Raw genomic sequence first — 22,384 nt, forward strand, 5'->3', positions numbered from 1 at the left:
GTGATCTGAAAATTATGTTGAATCTTTGTTCCACAAAGATTCAACACAGGGAAATGACCTTCTTCCTTTTGAGATCATGGGTTTCCACGAGAGGAGAAGTGGTTTTTTATTGCCGATTTCTGCAAAGAATACTCGGGAACTGGTCTGCCTTGCAAAGCCACCCTCGCTGGAGGACCTCTGAGGGTGGAGAATGCCACAGAGAGGGTGGGAGGATGCACAAGTCATGAATCAGGTTTAAAAGACTGTGGTCAGGAGCAAGAAGCAAGTGATACCGATCTTCTATGAGATGGGCTTGGACATCACACCAGCTGCCACAGGGTTTGATTAATGAGGCATTAAGGAGATCGAGTGACACTTACAGCTAGTTACTTATGGTGCTAATTTCAAAACACTTTGCAATAGACAAAGACAGTCTGCTCATAATGCAAAGTAATTTGTGGTGTGTTCCTGGTGAATGCATTTAGCGAAGCAAATATAGTTATGCAGAATTTAAATTAAGGTTGACACTAATGTAAACAGAGCCCAAGAACCACTGTCCAATAATTTGATGAGGACACAGGTTTTAATCAAGCCTCTTCCACTAAAATAGCAATTTAAATCCCCATCGTTTAAACTGGATAAAAATGCTTAAGCTGTGAATATTGGGGTGAAAAATAAAAATTTACTAGAAAAGAAACAAGAAACACAATATCTCTGGGGAAACTATGATTTGACACAACAGAGGGATATCCATGCTGATTTAAACATCAGGTTGGTTTCAAGGCCAGATTCTGGGAATCTGAAGGTATTTGTCTTGCATTCTTGTTGGGAAATGAAGGTTTACAGGTAGTATTGACCTCAGAATAAAAGCGACCTTGGAATGAGAAAAGAGAGCCTCTAAGCTGATCCAGAGGAAATTTTTATTTTACTTATTAAAAGAAGAAATATTCCTCCCCCAACTCAACAGATTTCTATCTGAAGTGGAAACTTCAAAATTGACTGGAGGTGCTGGGAGGGGGTAGGCCAGTTAGGGAGCTGGGAGCGCCATCCTGAGGGCTGGTGTTCCCTTTGTAACAGATGAGACAATCACCCCAGCCTTGTGTTCGGGGGAGGCAGTGTTGCTGTTTTATTTCCCTTCCTGAAATCACTGGGGAAAGGGGTGGGGATGGGGGGGTCAGGCAGGCGGTCAGGTTAATTAAAATGCCAGCAGCCCAAGGTCCAAGGCTTGGAAAGCCTGTATATGAGAAACAGAACAAAATAAAACAACTCATTCTGTAATTGCTTTGGGAAGGAAAAACAGGGGAAGATCTGGCCACGTCCTTTAGGGTCTCCTGACTCGACTCTCCTCAAGGGAGCCAGAGGTGGGGGAACACTAAAATCTCTGAATTGTGATCTGACTGTTCCAGATCACGTCAATGACGTGTCTTCTGGGGAAAGAACTTTGTACAATGACGTGTTATCATACAGATCCCGAAGAAAGGGCCAACAGTTATTTGAAAAAGAAGTGTCCAAGGCAGTAAAGACGAGCCAGGCGGTGACGGTCTCACTCGCCACACCTGGGGAGCTGAGAAGGAAATTGGAGGCTTCTATACTTTTTGGGTCCTGGCTCCCACCTTCGTGGTCACAGGCCCGCAAACAAAGAAACGGAAACTTGGCGGCCCCATTACGTCCCCCATGCGCGGTGGACAGTGAGGGCAGGACCCGAATCCCTCTCCCTCTGCCTAGAGGAACGCCCTCTCCCCGCCCCACACCCTTCCTTTTTGGGGCTTAGGGGCCCTGGGCACTGATCTGGGGCAGGGCGGGTGGGGACTCTCCTTTGGGAGTATTTCTGGAGGGAAACCGAAGGCTCAAACTCCCTTCCAAGGAATCTGTCTGAGAGGGGAAGGGAGAAGCAATGACCCTCACCACTCAGAGTCAGAGAGAACAACTTGAAAATGTGCCTGTGTGAGTCAATTCTGAAAACCCTGGGTCCGCACTACGCTCTGTATCTAAGAAGGATAGACTCTTGGGCTCCTCACATCGGGGCAGGCAGGCGGGGAGGTGCCACAGGCTTCCTGGGCAGAGGCTCTGCCCTGGACACGGCTTCCAGGCTCTCCTTCCTGGTGGACAAGGGCAGGGTAGCAGGAGACAGGGCCACAGGCCAACGTGGGCCATCAGTGGCTTCCATTAACTTTTTGTCACGTCTGGGAGGCATGGGGCTTCTCTGGGGCCTGTTTCACAGTCTCTTTACCACCCCACTGACCCCTACTATGACCGGGGAGGTCCGTCCACAAGGGTCACTCTACAGCTGCCATTGATATAGCATTTCTGACCTTGGGAAGCCCACCAGACCTAGCCCGGCCAGCGGCAAGTCAGAGGGTGGCCCCATCTCTACCCACGGCTGTTTCCCAGGCCCTGAGGGACAGGGACTCCTGCTGCTACTCTGGGCACAACCCTTTAGGCCCCCACTCTGCTCTAAGCAGGGTTCCAGCAGACAGAGCCCCTGCTGCCTGAGGCCATGACCAGCCCAGGGCTGTTCCTTCTCCCTGCCTCATCTTCCTGGTCCTCACTCTGCCCGCTTCTTGGGATCTCCACACACACACACACACACACACACACACACACACACAGATACACACATACACATGCCTCCTGCTTCCAGCAGACAGCGTGATCCTCACGCCCCTCCCCGGGCTCGCTCGTGCCCTCCAGTTGGTTTGGGTTCAAGGGACAACACAGGAGACCGTTCACCATTCCCTTCATTTCACCCTTCCATCACAAGCCCAGAGTCTTCCTGCCTTGGAAGTGTCCTGTCACGTGCTCTCCAAACAGCGATCTCTGCACTGCTGCGTGATGCAGGACTGACTCCAGCTGCTCCCAGATCCAGCCTCGCTGCCCTGAAAAGATTGGAAATGCCAACTCCTCTCTTTTGGCCTCGGCTTCTCTCTCTCTGTCAGAGAATAAAACAAAAACGATTTTACAGTCAGATGTTTAAACGACAAATTTCCTTGAAATGAGTGATGTTGATGTTTCAGGTCTCTTTCTTGTTCTAGAAACACAGGGCAGGAGAGGATGGAGCAGTTAGCACTGGAGAGTCACTAGGCAGCCCTCCTGTCCTCTCGCCTGCTCTGAGAAAGACACTGAAGCTGTTTTTCCTGCCCTACCCCTCGTGCAAATCCCAACATCAACAAGGTTGTTTTTTGTTGCTGTTCAGTCACTCAGTCATGTCCGACTCTCTGGGACCCCATGGACTACAGCACGCCAGGCTTCCCTGGCCTTCACTGTCTCCCGGAGCTTGCTCAAACTCGTGTCCATCGAGTTGGTGATGCCATCCAACCATCTCATCCTCTATCTCCCCCTTCTCCTCTGCCCTCAATCTCTCCCAGCGTCAGGTTGCTATGGTTTTTATGATTATCTTAAGAATTTGTCTCAAGTGAGGTTCAAGGACCAGGAGGGGCAAGCGCTCAAGTCCCATTGGCCAACAAGTCTCCCAGGATCACCATCCCCCCCACACCCTACACAGTTGCTTTTCCCACAGTGACCATGATCTTCAGCCACCAGCTCTGGGCCCAGAGGCCTCCACTGCTTCCTCCTAAACAGAGAAGAGGTGTCTAGGTTTTCCTCATCACCTCTGCAGAATGTTCACAGGAACTACTGACTCCTTCTGGGCCAGAGCCCAGGAACCCTCTGGACTGAGCTCGGGCCTCTCAACAGCAGGCTGGCCCCTGAGAGGGCCAGGTCATCTGGGGCTGGCTCTTCTCAGGCATCAGCCTCCTGCCTGCACTGCTGTCGTGGTAGACACTTTCTTCCGTGTGCCCACAAGGGCCATCCCTTGTCGATGCCAGCATCTGTGGTTAGGTCTCATCTTAGGGAGATGGCTGGGAGGGGTGAGACCCTTGCCCTGGATCAAGGGTCATTTTGCACCTTGGTGGGTGAGAAATGGTTGGCTGATGGTTGTTTTGTGGTCTGGGAATGTCCACTGATAAATAGGTTTAATGACAGGCTTGGGGGGGGGCGGGTACTGTCACTAATCTGCTGACTTCTACATGCTTTATTTTGACGTGTCGCTTCTAATAAGTCCTGGGGCCAGATGCAGCTCTGAGTGGTTTCTCAGTGTGATGTTTTATTTCATTTCACTTTTTTGGCTGCACTGTGAGGCACGTGGGATTGTGGGATCTTATTAATAGCTTCCCATCCAGGGATCGATCCCACACCCCCTGCAGTGGAAGCACAGAGTCTTAGCCACTGGGCTGCCAGGGCAGTCCCTCACACTTTTATTTTCTACATTTCAACATCTCTTCTCTGTTATTTCTTCCTCATTTTGGGGACCCAAATGTGGGCTCCTGGGTGTGCCCTCCACACTGTCTGTCCTCAAGCTTCTGCCCTGCAGGCTCTGCCATTGCTAAACCACTGATAGCATTGATTACATAGAAGGACCTACAGTTTTTACTTACTCTACAGAACTCTTTATATGTGCAAGGGTGTCAGCAGCTCTTCCAACCCCCATATATTTCCTTAACCATTCATTATTCAGGATCTGAAGCATTTGGGTACTTTTCAGATAAATAGGTAAATACTTAACTCCCCTAAAATGCTGTCTGGCACATGGCCCAGTGCTTTAGAATATCCCCTAGCTGATGGAACTCCTTGTTACGTATTAGCAGTTTTCTAAGATGAATCCAGGGATGAAAAGGTGGATTCTGATAGCCCAGGGACATTTCTGGGGGCAATCTGAGGATCTGTTATCTGCAAAGTCAGAGTCTCACCAGCTGGGGACATCCATTGGCTTAAACCAGGGAGCAGTTTCCATGTCCTTGTGAAATTTCCAATTTACATTCTTTTGTTACTTAAGATTTCACTGATCAAGGTATGAGCAGTATCTCGTCTCTCCCCCTTTTTAATTATTTACCAAATCCTGTTAGCTCTTCTTTCCTAAGGTCACATTTTTCATGACTTTTCCATTCTCTCTGCCAGCACCGTAGTCTAGGTCCTGTATGACAAGGAAAATCTTGATGGAGAAGAAAACCAGCTTCCGGCACCACCTATGTTGTTACCAGCAGTTGGTCCCTAGAATTTGTGTCAGTGCATAGTGGTGGGGGGCGTTTTGCACCAGATGCTTTCCGCCTCGTTACCATTGTACTTTTTCGTGTTTTTTTTGGTTGCATCCTGCAGAATACAGGACCTCAGTTTTCTGGCCAGGGATGGAACCTGCACCCCCTGGCTTGGAAGCACATAGTCTTAACACTAGACCCCCAGGGAAGTACCACATCATACTTTTCATGAAGCATTTCACACCTAGTGCATCAATGTCTGTGACAGGCCACATTCTAAATATTGCTTTCATTTTGGAAAAATCGAATTTGTCATGAACACAATTTTTATACTTAGGAAATATTGATGTTTTATATGTGCTGATCTACTGTATCTGGAGTCTTTAATTTTTTCTGCTGATCAAAATAGAATTAGATGTTCTGTAGGAAAGAAAGAACTTGTATTTTTCTGCTAATGTGGCAAAAAGTACCAGGGGTTTACAATGGACAGATGGGGTGGACTGCCTTAATCCACACACCAATCAGAGCAGGATGGAGACAGAGGTCACAGGACGTTGGATCCACATCAATGTGATGTGAGAGAAACAAGTCTAATGTGAGCCATATCGAGCCTCTGGGTCTAACTTCTAGCTGGCAGGAGACACAGCAGGGGTCAGAAAAGCCCCTAACATGGCACCATGCGGGTGCAGTCAGTGAAGCCCTGTGTCAGGAAAGAGGACATATTACCTGTTTCTGCAAAAAATAACCATCAAAAAGAGAAAAAAAGTAAAAGAGTGAACTTAAAAGAAACTGAAAACATACGTTAGCAAAATGCCATGGGTGGACATTGTTTGGATTTTCACTGGGATAAAGCACTTCTTCCTCCTCCAATGCTATGAGATAAGTGGGGAAATTCAAACATGTCTGGGCTGTTCAGGAATTACTGCTAACTGTTTAGATGTAGCAATGGTTTCCATAGGGTCGCAAAGAGTCAAACACAACTGAACAATAGCCTTTATCTTTTCAAGTGGCATTCAAAGAATTAATCAAGGAAGGGAGTGATTTAGAAGGAGTTAGATCTAGACCTAACTTCCAGATGAACCAATTGGGAAAGAAGGTGGATGAAGTAAGGGTAAATTGGGATTGGTTGTGGGTCAGTGATTGTAGGAACAGAGTGATGGAATATACTATTCTTTTTAAGGTGTTTGAACATTTCCAAAATATTAATACAAAATGGAAAAATTGGGGCTCACATTCATTATGACATTTGCCCCAAATCTCCTGGAAGTTTAATGTCAGAGGTAGACTGGTTCTAGGTTGGTCATCTTCCTGTCCATTTGGGCCCCACACTCTCCTGGATTCTCGTCCTCTTCCCTCCTTAGGGTGACTGCTGATCTGGCTCAAGTCCTCAGTAGGTGATGCAGCAACGGCCTTGCTTCTCATGCTTTTCCTCATTCCCTGCGGTTCTGTTTACTAACAGAGTACCCTCAGGGGGTGACCCCCGAACACCAGTCTGATGGTTGTCCCCCTTGGGATGCTGTCTGTGACAGCAGTGAACACCATTCACTTTTTGACACTCTCTCTCCCTCTGGCTCCCATGGTGATGCAGCTACTGACTGTCTTCTGGTTTTGAAGCCACATCCATAACTATCCGCTCATTCTCCTCTTCATCCCAACCATCACCTCCCCATAGACGACCCTCCTCTCAGGATCCAGCTTGCCTCCCTCCTGACCTCTGTAGTCTCACCTCTTCAGCTACCAGACAGCCTCACTTGGAGGCTCCATCATCACCTCACATGCACTGTTTCCATGTTTCCTGAGGCACAGTATTTCTTGCCTGCTCTCCTTTCATGAAGCCTCATCTCTCGTTGATATGCTTCTCCATTCTCACCACACATACATCCAGGCTCTCCTGTCTCACCTCTGGGCTGGCATCCCCAGCATCTTTTGCTTTGTGGACTGGCATCCAGAAAGTATCACTGAGCCTCCCCACTCCTGAGCTCAGCCATCCTGCTTCTTACAGGACAAAATTCTGAACTATTTCTCCACCAGCCTCCATCTGATCTCAAATGACTCTTTCAGCCTCATTTCCCAGCATGAAGACTCTACACTAACCTGCTTATTGACATCATCCTTCCTTTGAGTTCTGTATCTTCCCGGTTCTTTCTCCTGGGGGATGAGGCTGGTTCTTCCTGTTGCAAGCCAGGACCCAGCTTACTCACAGCCACAGATGCAAACTGCTTCACCTGGCATCATCAACATGGTTTACCCACCCTTCACTGGGCACCTGGTGGAAACATGACTCTGAGTCCGCCAGGTGTGAGGGCTCACCTCTCCTGCTGTACCGGGCAGTTGGCATGTAACAACTACGAGTTAACTTCATTTACAGGAATTTTCTCTCTTGCATGAGAACATGAGCATTTTAGAATTGGGGCTGTCTCCCTCACCTTACGCCTTGCAGCCCTCAGCCTAGAGTTGAGGACAGAAAGTGTCCAATAGCAATTGCAAAGTAAACGCCTGTGACCACCTCCCCTACCCAACCCTAAGTCCAACCCATCCTGTCCTGTCATGTACGGGTAGAGATGCCCAAGTAGCTGTGTGCCCATTGGCAGATTCCTGGGAGATGCCCACTTTCAAATGCTCTGCCTTTCCCCCCTTCCCCAATAAATGCACTTGTATTTCTTGGTTTTAAAAATACCACTGACTAGAGCACATTTGTGGTTTACCTAGACTAGAACTCTGCCGATGGTGCCTCTTGCTGGCTTAAGTACCTTGGGATGGAGTGTGAGGGGTTGTAGAGAGGACTGGGTAGGTGGTATAGGAAGATGAGTGAGTTATCACATTACCCCTCCTTCCCCAACACAGCTCACTGAAGCTGCCTTTTCCCTTTGCAAATATGCTCTGAAAGATAATCCCAAACTTGCTTTTTATATGTCTTACACATTAAAACTTACTAGAGTTTTAACACAACTTCCAAGAGACCTTTCACAATCTATTGTAATTATAAAAGCTTTTCTGAAACCTTTGAAATCCTAGTTATCTGAGAAGGAAGATGTCAAAAGACTGAGAAAAGCATAGTGGGAAGAATCAGAGACAAGTGTTTCAATTGTTGGGGAGTTCCAGGTGGTTTTGAAGGATGTATAGGAGTTTTCTAGGCAAAGGAGAAGAGATGAAGGCTATTCCAGGTAAAGGAGAGCACATATGCCATCTCTTAGTCCTGAATTTCCTGCTTGATCTGAGGGCATTATTTTTCTCTTACTGAATCCAGGGGAGAAGGGAGATGCCTCATGTATCTGGCTTCCTGCTGTGTCCACAGAGTCAAGGGCAGTGCCTGGCACACAGCAGTCACTCAATTAAAAAGCATGATGTTGAACTATGGAGTCCCTTGTGCCTGATGTAGAAGAGCACTGTTCACCCTCTCCGTCTCAGCCTGTCAGTGTGTGGCCGCACCCTTTCTTCTGTTTCTGCTCTTGTTCCCTTAGCAAGAGGCTTGCTTCTGAAGTGAGGGCAGCCCCGTGGGTCATCTCCCCACCTCATTTATGCACTCGCTCCACTTATCCTCCCACCACTGTAAACCGAATTCTCCAAAGGACAGTTAGATTGCTTCTTTCTCTGCTCAAAAACCATCCCTGATTCCCCAGCACCTGATGTACTCAATGTAAGTGTTTCTTGGCTTTTGTGACTTATCCCAATATGATCACTTCACTTTTTTTCAATTTTGTAACTTAGGTCTTACCTCTGTAGATTCCATGATCCAGCAAAATGGAAGTATTTCCTCTTCCCAGAACATGATTTCTATTTCCTCACCTTTAAATCTTTCCTTCATGTGGCTGTCAGGACATGGAAGCTCTCTCTCTTCCTGATGAGATCTGCTTCACACCGAGGACCAGTCTCGGGCATTACCACCCCCATGAGTCTTTCTTAATCAAACCTTCCTAACACTTTGTGTCTTTCTTGTGATACTTGACATATTTGTCTTGGGATGTTACTCTCTGTGCCTGTGATTCTGAAATCCTTCAGTAGACCGGATATGCTGGTATTTGCAGTATTGAACTAAACACCAGTTATGGACCAAACCCTCTGCTAGATGCAGGGGATCCCACAGGGGTGACCTTCTGGGAATGAACAAGAGAAAGTATGAGGAATTATTTTGTAAATCCGGAAGTAGTATGCACGTTTGAGGTACTAATGCCAAAGAATGCTCAAACTACCGCACAATTGCACTCATCTCACACGCTAGTAAAGTAATGCTGAAAATTCTCCAAGCCAGGCTTCAGCAATACGTGAACCGTGAACTTCCTGATGTTCAAGCTGGTTTTAGAAAAGGCAGAGGAACCAGAGATCAAATTGCCAACATCCGCTGGATCATGGAAAAAGCAAGAGAGTTTCAGAAAAACATCTATTTCTGCTTTATTGACTATGCCAAAGCCTTTGACTGTGTGGATCACAATAAACTGTGGAAAATTGTGAAAGAGATGGGAATACCAGACCACCTGACCTGCCTCTTGAGAAATCTGTATGCAGGTCAGGAAGCAACAGTTAGAACTGGACATGGAAAAACAGACTGGTTCCAAATAGGAAAAGGAGTATGCCAAGGCTGTATATTATCACCCTGCTTATTTAACTTCTATGCAGAGTACATCATGAGAAACACTGGACTGGAAGAAACACAAGCTGGAATCCAGATTGCTGGGAGAAATATCAATAACCTCAGATATGCAGATGACATCACCCTTATGGCAGAAAATGAAGAGGAACTCAAAAGCCTCTTGATGAAGGTGAAAGTGAAGAGTGAAAAAGTTGGCTTAAAGCTCAACATTCAGAAAATGAAGATCATGGCATCCGGTCCCATCACTTCATGGGAAATAGATGGGGACACAGTGGAAACAGTGTCAGACTTTATTTTTTTGGGCTCCAAAATCACTGCATATGGTGACTGCAGCCACGAAATTAAAAGATGCTTACTCCTTGGAAGGAAAGTTATGACCAACCTAGATAGCATATTCAAAAGCAGAGACATTGCCAACAAAGGTCCGTCTAGTCAAGGCTATGGTCTTTCCTGTGGTCATGTATGGATGTGAGAGTTGGACTGTGAAGAAGGCTGAGCGCCAAAGAATTGATGCTTTTGAACTGTGGTGTTGGAGAAGACTCTTGAGAGTCCCTTGGACTGCAAGGAGATCCAACCAGTCCATTCTGAAGGAGATCAGCCCTGGGATTTCTTTGGAGGGAATGATGCTGAAGCTGAAACTCCAGTACTTTGGCCACCTCATGTGAAGAGTTGACTCATTGGAAAAGACTCTGATGCTGGGAGGGATTGGGGGCAGGAGGAGAAGGGGACGACAGAGGATGAGATGACTGGATGGCATCACTGACTCGATGGACGTGAGTCTGAGTGAACTCTGGGAGTTGGTGATGGACAGGGAGACCTGGCGTGCTGTGATTCATGGGGTCGCAAAGAGTCGGACATGACTGAGCGACTGAACTGAACTGAACTGAAAGATGATGATGAAGATGGTGGTGGTGATGATGGGGGTGATGGTGGTAATGGTAGTGATGCTGGGGGTGATAATGGTGGGGCCGATGGGAGGAAGACGGTGGGGCTGATGGTTCATGTACATGACATTTGCATTCCCCCCTCCAGATCTACTCCCTAACCTTCTCATCCTGCTCCATCCCCTGGGAGGCTGACCCTATTGACTGTTCAGCCAGGTTGCTTGTTCTTTTTCTGTTGAGTTCATCCAATAGGAAATATCAATGAAAAATCAGAGCATGAGAGGAGAGAGAATTTGGGTGTTTGTTCCCCTAGCTCTCTCTGTCTTTGCTGGGCCTCCATTTGACGGTGGTTGCATTCTGAAAGTCTCAATCCCTCTCAGCTGATCTGTTCTCTATACTTAGAGGTTATATCAGATTCCACTAACCAGTCCCCACATTGTCCCTTCAGGACTAGGATGGTAATACCACCTCCATTCTGTGGTTGCCAGTTGCAGGGTGTGTCACCAGTAAGTTCTCTCAATCTTGCCTGAATGGCCTTGGCAAAATTTTCCACAATTTCCTCTTTCCGGTCGGACATCTACACTTCTTACTAAGGCCCTATGGACACAATAGTGATGGTGGTGGAGGTTACCATGGTTGCAGTAATTTTCCCCTTGGCTGGTAGTCATGGAGTCCTGATGAGTAACCATGCAGAGAGGCTTGAGAATCATGGCAGAGACTGGCAACATGCTCATTGTGTTAGTTATCTACAGTTGTGTGACAAGTAACGCCCAAAATTAGTGGCTTTAAGCAATAACAAAAAGATTTTATGTCTCATTTTTTTTCACAGGTCAAAATTCTGCAAAGGACAATGGATGGCTCATTTGCTGACTGGTCTAGCAGCTGATCCCAGCTGGTGGCTGGGGAACTGTTCAGCTGGAATGCACACACAGGGCATCTCCATGCGGCCGGGACTTCCTCCCAGCATGGCTGCTGGTGTCTGAGGTGAGCCCAAGAGACACAGAGAGTGAGGCAAGCTAAAGGTGTGCTGCCTTTATCATCTAGTCTTAGAAGTCATGCACAGTCACTTGTTACCATCATGTCTGCCGTGTTAGTTATAAAGGCCCACCCAGGTTCTAGGGGAGGGAAGGAGATCCTGTGTCTCAGGAGAGGAGTGCAGATATCGATGATAGATTATTGATTGTGTGAAGTGGACTAAAGTGATGTGAGCCACTGGACTTCTTCATAAATCTCCTCTTGCACCTCCCTTCTTCCCCAGCAGGGCACTGGTGCAGGATATGTGGAGATGCTGATGACATCAGCATCAGGGAGCCTGGGTCCTTGAGTCACCACATGGAGGAGATCCATCCGGTCCCTAATGATTTTGTGGGTGTAATAATTGCACTTTTAGTGTGTTAATCTTCTAAGAGTTGGCAATTGCTATAAGGCTTTTTATCTATACCCCCAAACTCAAGGCCAAGGTCTCCTCCCTCTTCTGTTAATAACACATGTTATCAAGACCACAATGTATGATGAAAGTAAGGGACTGGTGTTCATTTCTTTTTCCTCCTTATAATCTATGCACCCCCGCCCCCCACCCTAAGAAGGAGCAATACGATGACCACGAGAAGAAGAAGGACCTCGTGGGACTGCCTGGGTCACTGACCAGCACAGTCATCGATGCAGCCAAAAATGTCTCGGCCAAGCCAAACAGTGGAAAAGGGAAAATGTTAACATGACGGCTGTAAATATTCAGTCCTTCTTTGGAGGATTTAGGGGGAAAATGGAAATGGTGGTGCTGGAAATGATTGGCAGGCGGGTGTCTGCAGGGGCCTCCCCACACAGTCCAAGACATTGTCTGAAGGAGATAGTGCGCCTGACGCCTGTCCCAATAAAAAGCCTGGGAAAAGCATCTGTCAAGTGATATTTAGAATTGACATTTTCATAAGGATCTGGTCTACGGGGGGTTTTTGTAGGGCCCAGAAAAACCACATTTCTCATCCTTCCTCCTCCAACCTTCTGCAATTAACCAAGTTCACGGAGTTTAATGTATATTCAAAATGACTTGCGTTAAGGACAAGTCATTGTGTTAACGTTTTCAAAACTTTTATTTTTTTGGCCTGGCTGACCCTGTCCCTAAAAGTTTTTTATTAATAATTTTGACAATAATAATCATCCCAATGGTAGCAGCAATAATAATGCAAATAATTTCAAGAACTATTTTTTTCCAAACCATTTGAGAGTAAGTTGCACACAGCATGACTTTCCCCTACCAAATGTCTCCTATTTACTCCTAAGTATTTCTGTGTGTTATTTTCTATGAAATGGAGTATTTTTTGCATAACCATAGCACAGTTGACAATCTCCATAAATTTAACGTTGACGGTGTTTTTTCCTAATTTACCATTAGTGTTCTGATTTAATCAGTAATTTTGACTCAAGAACGTACTGTTTGGTATTCTCCATCCCCAGCACATGATACTATGCATCTGTGATTTCCTTTCTCTGAAATAGTTTTAGAACCTTTTCTATGCTTCATGATATTGACAGTTTCGAAGAATACAGATCCTTATTTTCATCTTTCCCTGTTCCCTCATAATGAGATTCAGGTTGTGCTCATCTGCCGGGTACCCACAGGTGATATCAAATCCTGCCCAGAGCATCTCTTCAGGAACACAGTGGTCCACCTCCCTGCATTGCTGGTATTGATTTTGATCACAAATGACTTATTCTTCTAAAGGAAAAGGCTTTTGAAGGTATAATTTCCTGGAATCTATTTTCTCAGTAAAAAAGTCTGTGGACTTTCTAAGAATGAAGCCTGGGGTGTGAATGTTTTCTTGGTGGAAGAAAGCCAGGCAGATGTATCCTAGCAGCTACTGTGCTTTTGTGCAGCTGGATTAGCAGGCGTGGCTGGGTCTCCACGCCTATGGCAGGGACAGAGACAGGGCCAGGACACCTGCACAGCCAATGTCCGCTGAAGGGGAGGTCTCAAATCTCAAGGTGGATCCTCCATCCAGCGCTAAGCTTTGGGAAATGGAAACACAGACCCTGCATCTATTCTCCGTCAACTGAGAAATGCCTGAAAGAGGAGGCTGGCTGGAAGCTGTCCACATAGATGGACATCCCTGCTTTCATGGCTACTGTCCTATTTCCACATTCACCCCGGGGAGAGAAATAGGAGGGATGCTCGCCGCACTTTCAGGGACCCTGGAGGTGGGCGGCTAACACATAGCCTCAGGGTCAGAAAAGGTCTGGATAAGCTGGCCTTCACGAGGTTAAACATAAATTATACATTGTTGTTGTTATTGTTTAGTTGCTAAGTTGTGCCCAACTCTTTTGTTACCCCATGGACTATAGCCCACTTGACTCCTCTGTCCATGGGATTTCCCAGGCAAGTATACTGAAGTGAGTTGCCATTTATTTCTCCATTAAATAATCACAAGATGACATACTGTATTTCCTTCATTTTAAGAGGCTACTCTCTACCTTCTATTGCTTCTGAATTTCAGATGCCTCCTAAAGTCTGTGTCAAAGGCAACTAATTGTTTCACAGGTAGAGTAGCTCCTGATAGAAAATCTACCTGAGTGCAGATATTCAACTCATTGTCACCTGGTTTTTCCTCCACCACTGACTTCTCTGAACAGGAATTCCTTTTTTTAATGAGGTATTCACATACACTTCAGTGCATCCTTCTTATTGTACAGTTCCCAGAGTTTTGACACATGCATAGTGTCATGTGGGCTTCCCAGATGGCTCAGTGGTAAAGAATGTGCCTGCCAAGGCAGGAGACGCAGGTTTGATCCCTGAATCGGGAAGATACCCTGGAGGAGGAAATGGCAACCCACTCCAGTATTGCTGCCTGGAAAATCTCATGGACAGAGGAGCCTGGTGGGCTACAGTCCATAGAGTTGCAAAGAGTCGGACATGACTAAGCGACTGACCACACACACACATACTGTCATATAAAAACCTCAAAATCAAGATACAGAACGCTCCACAAAAAGTGCCCTTGTGTTTCTCTGTAGTCAAACCTTCCCTCCCGGTCACTGGCAATAAAGGATCTGTTTTCTATCCTTAGAGTTTTTCAGAATCCTCCATCCTTTTTCAGAATGTCACAGAGATGGAATTAGATCGTGTTGCCTTTCTGTGCCTGGCTTCTGCGCTGTGCATGCCTTTGAAATGAATCCCCTTTCTCACATGTATTAGTCATCAGTCCCTTCTGCTGAGTGGTACCCATGGCAGGGATGCTCCACAGGATGTTTACCTAGTCTTCATTTAAAGGACATTTGTGTTGTTTTCAGTTTAGGACTATTATGAATAAAGCCATTATAAACATTCATGTCCAGGTTTCTGTGTGGACATAGGTGTTCATTTCTCCTTGGTAAATAGTTAGGAGGAAGATTTCTGGGTCATATAGTAAGCATATGTTTAACTTTTTAGGGAGCTCCCCAACTGTTTTCCAAAGTTGTTATACCAGTTTTCACTCCTACCAGCAATACATGAAGGTCAGTATTCTATAGAAATTCTAATATGGGTATATTAGTATCTCATGGTGGTTTAAATTTGCATTTCCCTAATGACAAATGATGATGAACAACATTTCTTCATATGATGATTTGTCCATACAGCTTCTTTGGTGAAGTGTCTGGTCAAAATTTTTTTTATTGGATTATTTTCTTTTTCTTGAATTTAAAGTGTTTTTTTTTTTTTTTAACATAACAAGTCCTTTATCTGATACATGTTTTGCAAATGTTGTCTCCAAGTCTGGGTCTTGTCTTTCCATTTTCCTATCAGTGCCTTTTTTTTAGCTGAGCCTCACAGCTTGTGAAATCTTAGTTCCCTGAGTAGGGATTGAACCAGGCCATAGCAATGAAAGAGCTGAGTCCTAACCACTGGACTACCCAAGAATTCTGAACAGTGTTTTTTTAAGAATAGTTTTGCTTTTTAATTTTGGTGAAGTCCAATTTATAGTTTTTTTCATGTGTTTTTTCCTGTGTATTTTTGATGTCATGTTTAAGAAATACTTGTCTAATTCAAGATCCCAAATGCTTTCTGACTTGCTTTTTTCCTGAAAGTGTTATAATCTTATGTTTAGTTCTGTCATCCACTTTGAGTTTATTTTTATACATGTCGTGAGGGAGGGGTTAGTGTTGTGTGCATTTACCATGTGAGGTTTTTGTCTTCCTGCAAAGACACTATTACGTCAAGGTTACATTTCACATATAATAGAATCTTCAGTTGAAAGAAGCATAAGACATATGCATAAGACATAACAGCGTGTCTCAGTTATTGAATAGGTTGAAATCATGGCATCCAGGTCAAAGGACGTACTAATTTTACTGTTTTTCAAACTGGACAAGTTATGTATGTGTTGCTGTTGTTTGGTTGCTCAGTTGTGTCCGACTCTTTTGCTACCCCATGGACTGTGGCCCTCCAGGCTCCTCTGTCCATGGGACTCTCCAGGCAAGAATATTGGAGTTGGATTGCCATGCCCTTCTCCAGGGAGTCTTCCCAACCCGGGGATTGAACCACATCTCCTGTGTTGCAGGCAGATTCTTTACTGTTGAGCCACCAGGGAAGCCCCATGCTTAAATTACTGTCATAGTTGTATGTGATTTTTTTTTTTTTTAAGAGAAACACTGAGAAAAGAAAACAGTATGACATGATCTTGGTGGGTTTGACCTAGGGGTGGGGACAGGAAGGAGGGAGGTGGGGGACTGAATGGCATTTCCTAGGAGCAGTAAAAAGTTTTCATGCTCTGGAAAGGCAGCCCAAGGTTAAGACCTCAAACTCTGACATCAGCCAAACTGGTTTAAAAATCTCAATCCTTTATCACTGTAGCTGTGGGACTTTAAGTGACATGCTTAACCTCTCTGATTTTTTGTTTCCACATCAATAAACTGTAAATAAGAAAACTCCCTATCTCATAGTTTTTATTGTCAGCAATCAAAATAAGATAATCCATGCCAAATGCCTAGCTTGATGCCTGGTGTTTTGTAAGTTCTCAAAAAAAAAAAAAAAAAAGAAAGACTAGCTGTTTTTCTTGTTCTTCGTTATTTACTCCCTCAAGTTTCATCCATGGAGCTTCTACCATGTATCAAGGGTATCAAAATGGGATAAAAATCCCTCCATAGGCCCAGCCTAGTAGCATCAGGAATTGGACCAAAGCAGACAGGCTCCCAGAAAATGACTTAGCTGTTTGCATGGGAGTTGGTGTGTGTGTGTGTGTGTGTGTGTGTGTGTAGTGTGAGACAGGCTTGAGGATGTGTCCATTTCCCATGGTGGGAGTTCTCTCTTCCTGAAGAGATAATATTAAGCCCAGGATGCATCCTACAGAAGATGGGATCATCACTTGAAAGGAGTATGATAAAGGGAAGTCTTCTGAGCCACTGGAGCCATCCTGGGAGCCAGAGCTCCACCTGGCTTTCCAGAGGGCTGAGCCTTGCATTCAGACCAGAAGGCATCTGCCTGGGTGGGGCTGGGGAAGGACATGGAAGGTGGTCCACACGGTGCAGTCAGCCGGTTTCCTGGAGCCTGATGGTGAAGAGCATGGGTCTTAGAGCTACTGAGACCTGGGTTTGACAAACCAGTTTCTGGGCAAGTGACTCAGCCTCTTTAACGTCAGCTGCCTCACTTATGAGGGATGAATAATTTGTCCATCTCAGGTGGATGCAAAGAAGGAGAGAGACACTTGTGCAGTCCCTAGTGAGAGCCCAGGAGTCTACGCTGTTTTTGTAATTACCTTGACGACTCGAGCAATCCAGTTAGTCTGGGGCAGAGGGTGGAGGAGGAGACTTGAGAGGCAGGGGGGATGGATGAGAAAGGGGCCAGGATTGGGTGGTGAGGAATGTGGATGTTATCTCAAAGGTAATGGTTAACCAGGGCAGGGGCTTAAGCGAGGAGTGCAGAATTTTAGAAAAAGCACCTGGACATCTGGCCGGAAGACAAATCGCAGGAGGTCCGATGGGGCAGGGAGAGTGGTTAGGAGACGTGGCAAATCCAGGCAGGAAGTGAGGGCTGCAGAACTGAGCGATGGTGCAGGGGACAGAGAGGAGGGGCAGATCTTGAATGAGTCTCCCAGCCTCTCCGAGCCTCGGTTTGCCCAGCTGTACCACAAGCACAAGACTCCCCTGGATGCATTGTATCACACGAACTGACGGGTTTCACTGGCACAGCTGCTTTAACTGTTCTCAGGACGGCCTGCTTCCTCTTTTTTCCAGCTGAGCCGTCATCTCCCTCTGCCCCTCTGGTCTCTCTCTCCCCACTGCAGCCACCCACCTACCAGTGATGCCAGTGGCCTCTGGGTTGTCTCACCTGTGGATCCCTCCTTGATTCCTCCCTGGATCTTGTGAAATAGTCCAGGGTCATGCTTCAGAGGCCCCTCACTTGGCTCCCCACTGTGTTTCAGAGATTCCCTCCTTTCTGAAGACCCTTCCTCAGCCCTTCCCTCACCAGGGGCTGTTCCTGGCCCCTCCCCTCAGCACCACTCCCCCCTTCTCCTTTCCTAGTGGCAGAGAAGGTTCTGGAGTGCTTGTCCTGCCTACTATGAGCCTTTAGGCCTGTTTGTACTCATTTCATTCCTGAATAAGGTCACAAGGGCCCTGACTCTCCCTCAACAGATGAGCAAACTGAGTGGGGCTCAAGTGGTTGAGCAACGTGACCAACGTCAGGCAGCAGGAAAGGCCTATATACATGAGCTGTCTGGTGACTCCTAACGTCCCCACTGAAGGTTCCTCAAGCTACTTGCAGACATCTGCCCAGTCAGCATCTCCAAGGACAACCCTTCCTTGAAACTCCAGGTGTAAATGTAACCTGTGCACAGGACCCCTGCCCTCCCCAGCCCACGGCCACCTAGGGTGCAATGTGAACTCACTTCCTCTCCCTCTAAACTCATCCACCCTGTCTTCTCTCGTGTTGCCAGTCAAATCCTAAGGCCCTGCTCCATGGGCTGAGTTGGCCAGTAGCTTGCACTCCAAGAGGCTGGACCATGTGGGCAGTTCTCCCATGAGTCTGGAGTGAGCCTGAGTGTCGGTCATCAGGGGATGCTAAGAAGGATGCGAAAAGGGCAGCCTTGGGAGGCCTGAGCCTGTCCATGTCTGACTGTGTGAGTTGAGACATGAGTGCCTTTCAGAATCTTTGTAGAGATGCTTCAGAAGTGAGGGGCCAACCAAGAGGCACGTCATCATGGACTTTATACGACTCAGCACTCAATGCTAAGCTACCTTGTTTGTGATGCTTCTGACCTTCATGGGATGCTACTGAAGCCCAGAGAGGGCGAGCACCTGGATTAGGCCACATAGCTAGGAAATGGGGAACTTGGAGGGAAGCCCAGACTCCCATGGTTAGGAAAAGAGGAGAGAGCTTCTCAGGTCCCCAGACTTCTCAAAAGCGTTCTTTTCTCCTCAAAGGTATCAAGCCCAGATATAATAAGACGTTGATTTAGAATTAAGGCAGGCTTTTTAGAGCTGGGGGACTTGTGGAGGCAACGAAAGATTTGATCTGTCAGATCATGTTCCTCTTTTCTGGATGAGGGCTCCCCTACCTGGCTCTGGGTGTGTGGAGTCCTCGAGGGGAACACGGTCCACCCCCACAGCGCGGTGTGAAGGCAGGGTGCTTGTGTGCATGCGGGTGTGGGCTCATAGTGCTCTTCTCAGAGGATGCTGTGAGGAGCCTCCCATCGAGGCTCCCCAGGGCAGGATTCCCAGAGCTGGACCCCAGTTCTGCAGGTCACATGGCCCCTTGGTTCGCTTTCCCAGCCTCAGGCCCAGAGCATAACCTCCAGTCCCTGGGAAGTGCTTTGTTCTCCACCCTCTACCCGCATCGTCTTTATTTCTGGTGGCACTAATTTAGTTCTGGGGGAGGAGGGGTGCTAATTAGTCCCAGAGGTGAGCAGAACAATGGCAAAAATCCTGGACTTCTCAACTGGCTTCTCAGTTATTTAGGAGGTGAGGAAGGGAGGTAGACAATCCTGCTTTCTCAGCCCCACTTCCAATCTGTTCCCGTGGTCACATGATATGGTGAGTTCTGTCTCTTTCTAAACTCAACTGTTAACTCTGTGGCATCTTTAGAATGTCCATGGTTATCCCTGTCACCACCAGGACCCAATTGTGAGAAAGTTGGAGTTTTTTTCTTTTCTCCTTGGAGGTAAACTGCTGCTTTGCTCTGCAAGGAAGAAGAAGGCAAGGAGACCACTCTGACACCCCATGGTAACAATTTTTTCCCCAGAACATCCCCTGAAGGTGGCATACCATGACCCTGGCTTGCCCAAGCTCAGAACATGCACACGTGCTGTCAGACTTCCAAGCTTTGTTTTGCACTTACATAGACCATCCATCTGTGAAGAGGGCCATTGTGGTCTTTATAGGTTGGGGCCCAAATTTGCCTCTGAAGTTCACCCAGGCCTGCTTGTTTGTGGGCTCTTGATCATAGGAAAGGCAATTTTTAGAGCTTTTTTTTTGTTGTTGTTGTTTTTTTAAAGTATCTTCTTTACCTCAGAGTTTAGAAAGTCCAAGAAATTCATCTAAGCTCCCAGGAGGGTAGCTAGGACCCCGGTCCTTTAGAACTTTCATCAGGAACTCAGCTAGCCTTGACCAACAGGCATCCAGAGAGATGCAGAATGGGGGTAAGGACCTTGGCAAATTGACATGGGAGTGAATCTTCCTGGTGTCCCCACCCCCAACCCCATTCTCCCTGCCTCACATCTCTAGAGTTTTTCTGGAGCCTGGTCTCTGGTTTCTCCTTATTAACAGTGACCAGAGATCATGCATCCCCACCCTTAACAGGTTACACCAAGAAGTGGTTGAGATGAAAGAGTGGAGTCACAAAAAGGGTCAGGATCCTGCTTGCCACTCACTAGGGACAAGGGAATCAGCTCTGTCCTGTGATTTTTCTATTACTCATTTTCTCATCTGTAAATGGGGATAATAGAACCTAATCCTGTTCTAAGGATTAAATAAGTTCCTATATATAAAGTCCTAAAAACAATGAATTATCATTATTTTTGCTTTCTGAAAAAGAGATAGCTAATGGCATAATTCTAAGACTGTTGGTATCTGAGAGTGAAAAATATGGACAGTGGCTTTCTGGATCCTTCCTGGTCTAAGATCATTTCAAGGTGCTAAGTACCATAGCCACTGTTCTGATTTTGAGTTTCTTTTTTCCTTCTCCCACCTGCATTCTTTGAGATATTTTGGCTGTCTCTAAGGTGATGATCAGCTAAAATGACTGACTGATCAATTTTCACAGGAAGTTTTAAACAGACTGAGAACCCCACTCCAGTACTCTTGCCTCGAAAATCCCATGGACAGAGGACCCTGGTGGGATGCAGTCCATGGGGTCACTAAGAGTCGGACACAACTGAGTGACTTCACTTTCACTTTTCACTTTTATGCATTGGAGAAGGAAATGGCAACCCACTCCAGTGTTCTTGCCTGGAGAATCCCAGGGACGGGGGAGTCTGGTGGGCTGCCATCTATGGGGTCGCACAGAGTCAGACACGACTGATGTGACTTAACTGTAGCAGCAGCAGTACAGGAACAACACAAGTATAAACAAGTGGGTCCCATACGACAATGCATCTGTGTGGCATGCAGTCTCCAAGACCATCCTCAGCGCTCCCACCTCTTGGATCCATGGCTTCATGTCATCTCCGCCCCTTGAGTAACTTGCTTCTGACAAATAGATAAATATATGAACACAGTGAGGGGGCATCTCTTCCATGATTAGATTACAAAAGACTGTGACCTTCATCTCCCTGGCAATCTCTGTGTTTCGCTGCTCTGATGGAGCAAGCCACCAGTTGTGTTGGTGAGGTCCCCAGGGGAAGGAACGAGGGTGAGTCAATAGCCAGTAAAGAACTGAGCCTCAGGAAACCCGATTCTACAAACAACCACACTGAGCTGAGAAGCCATCTTCTTCCAGTCAAGCTTTCACATGAGACCCCATCCTGGCCAATGCTGTGACTGAAGCCAAGGTTCCAGCTAAACCTGCCTGGTTTCCTACCAATAGGTAGGAGATAATAAGTGAGAGACAATAAATAAGTTGATAAGGAATGAGTTGACTAAGCCACTGAGTTTGGGGTAGCCCATTACTGGTATAACTGGTATTACACACTAGATTACCTGACTCTGTGCCCTGTATCGTTTCTCAGAAAGGTTAAGTAACCCCTGCCAGATCACACAGCCAGGACATTGTAAATCTGGTACTTGAGCCCACATCCCAGCTATTTCTCAGAAGAGGTTGCAGGATGTAGGGTCCCAGGTTGCCTCCTGAGATCTTCTGTATGCATTTGAGCTACTTTGGTTTTTAGAATGACTTCCATTTTTATCATCTGATGTGAGGAAAGAACCAATGCTCACTGACTCCCAGCTGTGCCAGGGATTCTGCACACATGGTCTTACCTGGTACCCCCAGCTTGGTTACAAGGACGCTGTTGTATCCAGTGCAGATGCTGTGGTACCTAATGTGGGCTTCCCCAAAGTGGGCTTTGCAAGCACTGACCCTTCAAAGTGCTCTGTGGAAAGTGTCCAATGGCCAGAATATTTGGGCAGCACCTTGGCCTCTCTTGGTAGTTCACTATGCATGTGAGTCCAGTAAAGTCCAGAAGAGTCACAGAGAGGATCCCTTCCATGCCCTTCTTTCATGTGCCTTTTGTACGCTGGGTGACATCATACAAGGAACCTGGGAGGCACGTGAACTCCTCCCTCACAACCAGACCATCACCTAGGCCTTGTCCTCAGGAGATCACCCCCCCCGCCACTCTTCTGTCTGCTTCCTGGGAGCGCTGCCTTCTCGTCACCACCTCTGGCCCTTCCTCTCCTATGCTTCCTCCATGGGGACCCTTCATAAGAGAAAGTCAGACCCCGCAGGCTCTACTGCAACCCCACTGGGCCCCCCTGCCTCCACAGCTGTGTTCTAGTCCTGC

The 22,384-nt window shown here is 46.8% G+C and overlaps 1 protein-coding gene across 9 annotated transcripts in view; it reads left to right on the plus strand.

Moving 5' to 3' along the window:
• FOXA2 (forkhead box A2) overlaps positions 1–22,384 on the plus strand; it is a 61,804-nt gene that overhangs the window by 25,709 nt on the left and 13,711 nt on the right. For 3 of the 9 annotated variants that reach the window (XR_003514114.1, XR_003514115.1, XR_003514116.1), the window contains exons 4-5: positions 11,311–11,465; positions 12,065–13,216. The gene's annotated coding sequence lies outside the window, so the exon portion shown is untranslated. Of the gene's footprint in view, positions 1–11,310; positions 11,466–12,064; positions 13,277–22,384 lie in introns of those variants that run through there. The other 6 variants (XR_003514112.1, XR_003514113.1, XR_003514117.1 and 3 more) reach the window with 4 other exon arrangements.

The sequence above is a fragment of the Bos indicus x Bos taurus genome, chromosome 13 (genome assembly GCF_003369695.1).
Source record: "Bos indicus x Bos taurus breed Angus x Brahman F1 hybrid chromosome 13, Bos_hybrid_MaternalHap_v2.0, whole genome shotgun sequence".
Taxonomy (NCBI): Eukaryota; Metazoa; Chordata; class Mammalia; order Artiodactyla; family Bovidae; genus Bos; species Bos indicus x Bos taurus.